This window comes from Sapajus apella, unplaced genomic scaffold (assembly GCF_009761245.1).
Source record: "Sapajus apella isolate SASKATOON/1434 unplaced genomic scaffold, GSC_monkey_1.0 scaffold92, whole genome shotgun sequence".
NCBI classification, from domain to species: Eukaryota; Metazoa; Chordata; class Mammalia; order Primates; family Cebidae; genus Sapajus; species Sapajus apella.
This window is the reverse complement of record NW_022437032.1, coordinates 7,652,308-7,659,067: the sequence shown is the minus strand read 5'-3', so window position 1 is coordinate 7,659,067 and position 6,760 is coordinate 7,652,308. Positions and strand designations below refer to the sequence as shown.

The 6,760-nt window shown below is 42.6% G+C and overlaps 1 long non-coding RNA gene across 1 annotated transcript in view; it reads right to left on the bottom strand.

The window, feature by feature from the left end:
* Positions 1–1,949: 1,949 nt before the first annotated feature.
* LOC116535213 overlaps positions 1,950–6,760 on the bottom strand; it is a 24,244-nt gene continuing 19,433 nt past the window's right edge. The window contains exon 3 of the long non-coding RNA XR_004262092.1: positions 1,950–2,181. This is a non-coding gene — a long non-coding RNA (uncharacterized LOC116535213). The remainder of the gene's footprint in view (positions 2,182–6,760) is intronic.

Genomic DNA, 6,760 nt, shown 5'->3' with positions numbered 1-6,760 from the left:
TGTATTTTCTGAAAGCGTTTATGATCTCAGCCCTTAAGGAGGGCTGAGACAACCCAACACTTTAGATACGCATTGCCAGGAGATCTGTGGCATCGAGACGACCAACCCCTTCCCACAACCCGACATCTATTTTACCTCTTAAATTCAAGATAAACAAGGTAGCCTTTCGTTGCTGATCATTACCCATTTGATGAATTGAATAATCCATCTCGCCTCCTTAAAAATGTCAAGTTCATAAAGTAAGGAACAAAGACTTTTAAATATTTTAAGGGAAAAGATTGTCAACAACCAACTCTACTACATTATTTTTATATGTCACACTTAGATTGGCAAAACAGCAATGTGTAGGTATGTGTCTTATGAACGTCTGCTTTTTAGCAATGAGAATCTTATTTTCCTATTGGCTGTTATTATTAATTCTGACAGGTTTAACTTATTTTTTGCTCTCTCACTAGCTTTATGGTTTTCCAGGTCTGCCCCTCCTGCAGTATGTAATACAATTTTTATTTTTTAAATTAGAGACAGGTTCTCGCTGTGCTGCTTAGGCTCGAGTTCAGTGCCACAATCGCAGCTGCCTGCAACCTTGAACTCCTGGGCTCAAGCAGTTCTCCCGCCTCAACCTACCAAGTGCCTGCAGTGGCTACAGGAATGTGCCACCACTCCTGGTTAATTATTTTGTTTTTGTTTTCTGTACAGTTGGGTGTTTCGCCATGTTGCCCAAGCTGGTCTCAAAGTCCCAGTCTCAAGTGATCCTTCTGCCTTGGCCTCCCAAAGTGCTGGGATAACAGATGTGTGTCACCACACCCCGCCTGCCATAATACAATTTTCAGGCCAACTTTTCCCTGGACCAGGGGAGCTGCTGAAGTCTAGACTCCTAGAAAAATCCTGATGTCCTGCTCATAAACAGACATCCTATATGAGCTGAGTTTTTCTTTTTTTTTTCTTTTTTCTTTTTTTTTTTGCAGAAACGCTGCCTGCAGCTTTAAATGGGCTCCCCAGCCTCGAATTCTGGGAAGTTGGCAGCCAGCAACACTAGGATTGAGTTATGATGTCAGCCTTCCAGAATTCCTAATGAACTCCAGAGCAAAAAATGCTGTTACTCTGCCTCCCCCAAGTCACATTTCTAGTTGATTAATGAGCAAAGGAATAGAAAAATCTATGGCTTTAGAGATGGAAGAAGAGTGAAATAATTTTTGCTTTAAGAAATCACCGTGCCCCGATTATTTTATTTGTTAAGAAAAGGGATTTCATTTTCTATTTATTTCCCCCTTTAAATCTAGATTTAGACCCCCCTTCTCCCTTCCCAGCCATAAAAAGCAGGTTTGGCTCTCTCTATACCCCTCCCTCTACCTTCATCCCTGCTTATTTGATCCAAGATAGAAAATCCAGCCCTGCCCTTTTGGGGGCAGTTGTCTTAGCTCCTTGAGGTCTGGTTAAAATCTCATTTAGCATACATGAAATAAATCTGCAACCCTCCATTAAAAGCCATGGCCTCCTTGCTGCAAAGACATACACCCAGGTGAAAGCTGTGGTTGCTTATGTCCAGCTCACCCCCTTTGTAGCCCTGCCCTGGCATGGGCTGTACATCCTCCCACTGGCTGGGACATCCAGGGCAGTTGATCCTTCAGGGGAAAGTCTCTCTGCACAATTACCCTGCTCCATATCCACACCTTCTGTGAGGCTGCTTAGGCTAATTGAAATTCATGCTTCTTTGGAGAAATGTCTATTGAAGTCCTTAGCCATTTTTTAATTGGTTTATCAGGGATTATTTTGCTGTAAAGTTGTAGGCGTCTCATATATTTTGGAAATTAACCCTTAACAGACACATAGTTGGCAAATATTTTCTCCCATTCTGTAGGCTGCCTTTTTACTCTGCTAATTGTTTCCTTCATTGTGCAGAAGCTGTTTGGTTTGGCATAGTCATATTGTCTATTTTTGCTTCAGTTGCCCACACTTTTGGTGTTGTATCCATGAAGTCATTGCCAAGACCAGTGTCATGAAGCTTTCCCCTATGCTTTCCTCTAGGAGCGTTATAGTTTTAGGTCTTACATTTAAGTCTTTAATCGATGTTGAGGTGATGTTTGTAAATGGTGCAAGACAATGATAAGGGTCTAATTTCATTCTTTTGCATATGGATGTCCAGTTTTCCCAACACTATTTGTTGAAGAGGCTATCCTTTCCCTATTATGTATGCTTGGCACTCATGTTGAAGATCATCTGACCATATATTTCGATATTTATTTCTGGGCCCTCTATTTACTATAATTCCATTCATCTATAGGTCTGTCTTTATGCCAGCACCATACTGTCTTAATGACTATAACTTTGTAATTAGGAAATGTTATGTCTCTAATTTTATTCTTCTTTTTCAAGATTATGTTGGCTATTCTGGGTCTTTTGTGATTCCAAATAAATTTTCAAATTTTTTTTTTTTGTTTCTGCAAAAAAAATTTCATGGGATTTTGATAGGAATTGCTTTGAATCTATAGATTGCTTAGGGCAATATAGGCATTTCAACAGAATTAAGTCTTCCAATCCATGAACATGAGACATCTCTCCATTTGTTTGTGTCTTCTTTAATTTCTCTCATCAATATTTTGTTATTTTCAGTGTATGGATCATTCACTTCCTCAGTTAAGTTTGTTCCTAAGTATTTTTTTGATGCTATTGTAAACTGGATTGATTTCCTAATTTCCTTTTCAGATAGTTTGTTGTTAGTATATAGAAACATAACTGATTTTTCTATGTTGACTTTGTATCCTGCAACTTTACTGAATTTGTTTATTAATTCTAACAGGCTTTTTTTTATATAGAATTTTTAGGGTTTTCCATATATAAGATTATGTCATTTGCAAAAGGGAAAGTTTAACTTCCTCTTTTCAAATTTAGAGGCCTTTTATGTCTTTTTCTTGCCTAGTTGTATTGGCTAGGACTTTCAGTACTATGTTTAATAGAAGTGGTGAGAAAGAGCACCCTTGTCTTTCAGTTTTTCACCATTGACTGTAATGCTAGCTGTGAGCTTTTCATATATGGCCTTTATTACATTGAGTTAATAATTTTTCTCTATGCCTAGTTTTTGAACGTTTTTATGATGAAAGAGTATTGAGTTTCATCAAATGCTCTTTTTCTATCCCTTGAGATGATCATGAGATTTTTCTCCTTCATTCTGTTAATGTAATGTATCACATACAGCAGCTATATGTCACATACAACAGCTATATGAAAAGATGTTCAGCATCCCTAATCATCAGGTGAATACAAATTAAAACCAAAATGAGATGTCACCTCACATCACCTTTTAGGATGTCTGTTATCAAAAAAGCAATAGACAGTAAGTGTTGATGAGGAGGTGGAGAAACTGGAACCCTGCTACACTATTGGTTGGAAAGCTACTGTGGAAAAAAGCATAAAGCTTCCTCAAAAAACTAAAAATAGAACTATTTTTATCATATGAACCAGCAATCTCACTTCCGGGTATTTATTCAAAAGAACTGGAATTAGGACCTTGAAGAGATCTCCACACTCCCCTGCTCCTTGCAACACTGTTCATAGCAGCCAAGATGTGAAAGCAACCTTGACTGCTGGATGAATGGATTTTTAAAATGTGATGTAATACATATATGTAATAACATACTATCCAGCCTTTAAAAAGAAAGAAATCTTACAATCTATGACAACATGGATGACCCTGGAAAGCATCATGCTAAGTGAAAAAGGCTGGTCACAGAAGGACAGATGCTACATGATTCCATTTATAGGATGTATCAAAAATAGGCAAACTCATAGAAGCAGAGAGTAGAATGGTGGTTGCCAGAGGCTTGCGGGGAGGCTGAAAGGGGAACTTTCTAATCGACAGGTGTAACATTACACTTAAGTGAGAGGAATACGTCCTAGAGATCTGCCATCTGATGTTGTACGTACAGATAGCAATACTGTACTGTATACTTAAAAGCCTGTGCAAGGGTAGATCTCATATTAAGTGGTAAGAACTTATCACAATCTAAAAAATAAGAAATTGAAATACGGTCTCTTCAATAGAGGCCTTGGAATATTTTCTAGACAGAACCCACAATCTTCTTCAGAAATTAACTTAGCACTTGTGGCCATCATATCCTCTTCCCTTAGTTTTCCTAGTAGCAAGTGCTTTGTTTACATATTTTACTCAAATTTAATAAAGACATTCCATCATAAAGATGGTTTTTAAAGAGTCAATCTGTGTGTGATTTTAATTAGGATTAGCATCAGGTTGGGCAAAGCTTTGAGAGGGAGTGAAAACCAAGAGCTGGGCATGCACAGGGTGGGGTGGCAGGGGGTGGGGGTTATTGATAACCTTCCTGCCATACATACACCGTAGAGGCCAACAGGCACGTGTCCCCATTCTGAAAGGAGATGGGAAGCTGGGGGTCCCATTTGGCTGGTTGGCTCAAGTCTCCATTAGCTGGGATTTCTGGAATTTTCCCTCATTGAAGTTTTGATGGCCAGGGTCTGCACACCCCACCCCATCAAAGACAAGAAAGATTCAGAGTCTCAGGCTCCCATCCACCCCAGGCCTGAGGAGTCACACCCTTGGAATTTTGCTTCTAGACTTACAACGGGCCCTGGGTTGGTTATGAACAGAAGCAGAACAGCTACTACCCAGTGAGGCATGCGCTATTCCACTCAGTGTTGACCACCCAGGATCAAGTGACTTAGCACAGTGCCTAGCAAGTCCTGAGGGTAACTATTATGAATATGACCACTTTGTGTTTCTTTTCCTATGTTTTCAGTTTTTGTGAGATCAGAAACTAGGTTTGTCTTTGTATTCTAAGGGCCTAGAACATTTTTGTCCCATAATTGTGGCTCAGTAAACATGTTTGTTGATTTCTTCATGAATGAGATACTCAACAGAGCCCTCTGTAAGCAAGAAAATATTTACATCATTGGGAATGCACTTGGCTGCAGTTGCAGAACCCCTGACTAGCTCCATCTTGTGCTCTTTTCAGACAGCTTCTTGTCTCATATGAACAAGACATCTGAAGCCTGGAGATTCCAGGGCTGATGTGGCAACAGTGCGATGCCCGCCATGGATACAGGGCCATTCCATGTTTCTTCCCTGCCTTCCTCAGCGTGTTAACTTTCCATCTTTATGTCCGCATCTTCACGGTCACAAGACGGCTGCCAAGTTCCAGCTCTCCCACCCCTAGAAAGGAAAAAGAATCAGTGTTAAAAAGCTTTGTCATGAGATTTTGTCAATTTTTACTTCAAAGTGGGCAACCCGCTAACACACTTCTCTTTACACCTCATTAGCCAGACGGATTCACACAGCAACTCCTGCACCAGTCACTGGCAAAAGGAAAGGATGTACCATGGTGGTTTCAGGCCAAATCAATCCTCTGTGACTGAAGACAGGCTAGCTTCTCTGAGATCCTGAGATCCTCATCTCTTTCCTTGACACGATATTGGGGATCTGTTTGTAGGGAAGAAGGGGGAGGTGATGGTTGTCGTGTAGACAGCCGAGAGTGTCAGTGACTACTATGACTGCTGTCGTTGTTGCTAGAAGATCTTGTAACCCTGTGAAACTCGACCCTTATGATCAGCTCTACTGCAATAAAGTGGACGATGGTAGGTCCAGGAGCAAAGGAAGGCCAGGGGTATAGTCCTGGCTCTCCGCAACACAGGTCATGGCATTTCTAGAATGTGCTCTTGATACAGAAAGGCTGGGCTCCCAGTGAAACCCTGCCCATAAGCCTGGAATCATGGCCTTAAGTGAAAACAGCTGACCTCGTTTTTCTGCCCAAATGCTGCCTTTTTTTCACCTGCCCTACCCCTGTCCTGTGCCCCATTAAAGACTTCAGCTGGCAAAGCAACACAACTGGCTGAGTGTCAAGGATACAAGCGGCCGAACAGCGAAGAGAGAAGCAGCTGAGCATCGGAGGTCATGGATAGACACAGCTAGCCTCACAGTGTGGCTTCAGGGAGGGGCCTGGCCAGAGACAGCTGGGCTTCAGGGACAGATCACCTTCCCATCCCCTTTCCAGCCCTGCTTTCCGCTGAGAGCCACCTGCTGCTCACTAGAGTCTTCCACATTTATCACCTTTCAAACACTTCATGTGACCTGGTTCTTCCTGGTTTCTTGAACAAGAACCTAGGGTGCCAAGAGGGCAGAGGCTGCCACCCTGACCCTCCACTGGGCTGGTTGGCACCTGGCCATCCCTGGACGGCAGAGCTGAAAAAGCACTGGTGGTAACATGCCTGGACGCCGCGGCGGGGTCCTTACGGAGTCTGCTCTGGCCAGAGAGGAGCGACTGGCTGGTTCCAGCAGGAAGAGTGGCCGGCGGTGAGAGCAGTAAAATGAGCTGCTCCGTTCCCGCCTGTGAAGGGGGTCAAGGGAACTATCCTGCCTCACTGTCACTTATGAGATAGGTAGATGGTGGGTAGGACAGAAGAGGCCCTCTTCTCAGGGTCCTGTGGAAACATAAGGTGATGTTTTTGTTGTCACAATAACTGAAGAGCACTGCTGGCATTCCAGGGGACCGGGTCAAGGACATTAAGTCTCTTGCAGTGCTCTGGGCAGCCTTGCACTGGAACAATTGCCTCAAATGCCAATAGCACCTGCTACCTGTTGATGCTCTCTGACATTTGTTTCATCTCAGAAAGGCTACCCTATTCCTCCTTCCTCCCCTTTTCTCCTTCCTCCCCATTCCTCCTTCCTCCCCTTTCCTCCTTCCTCCCCTTTCCTCCTTCCTCCCCATTCCTCCTTCCTCCCCATTCCTCCTTCCTC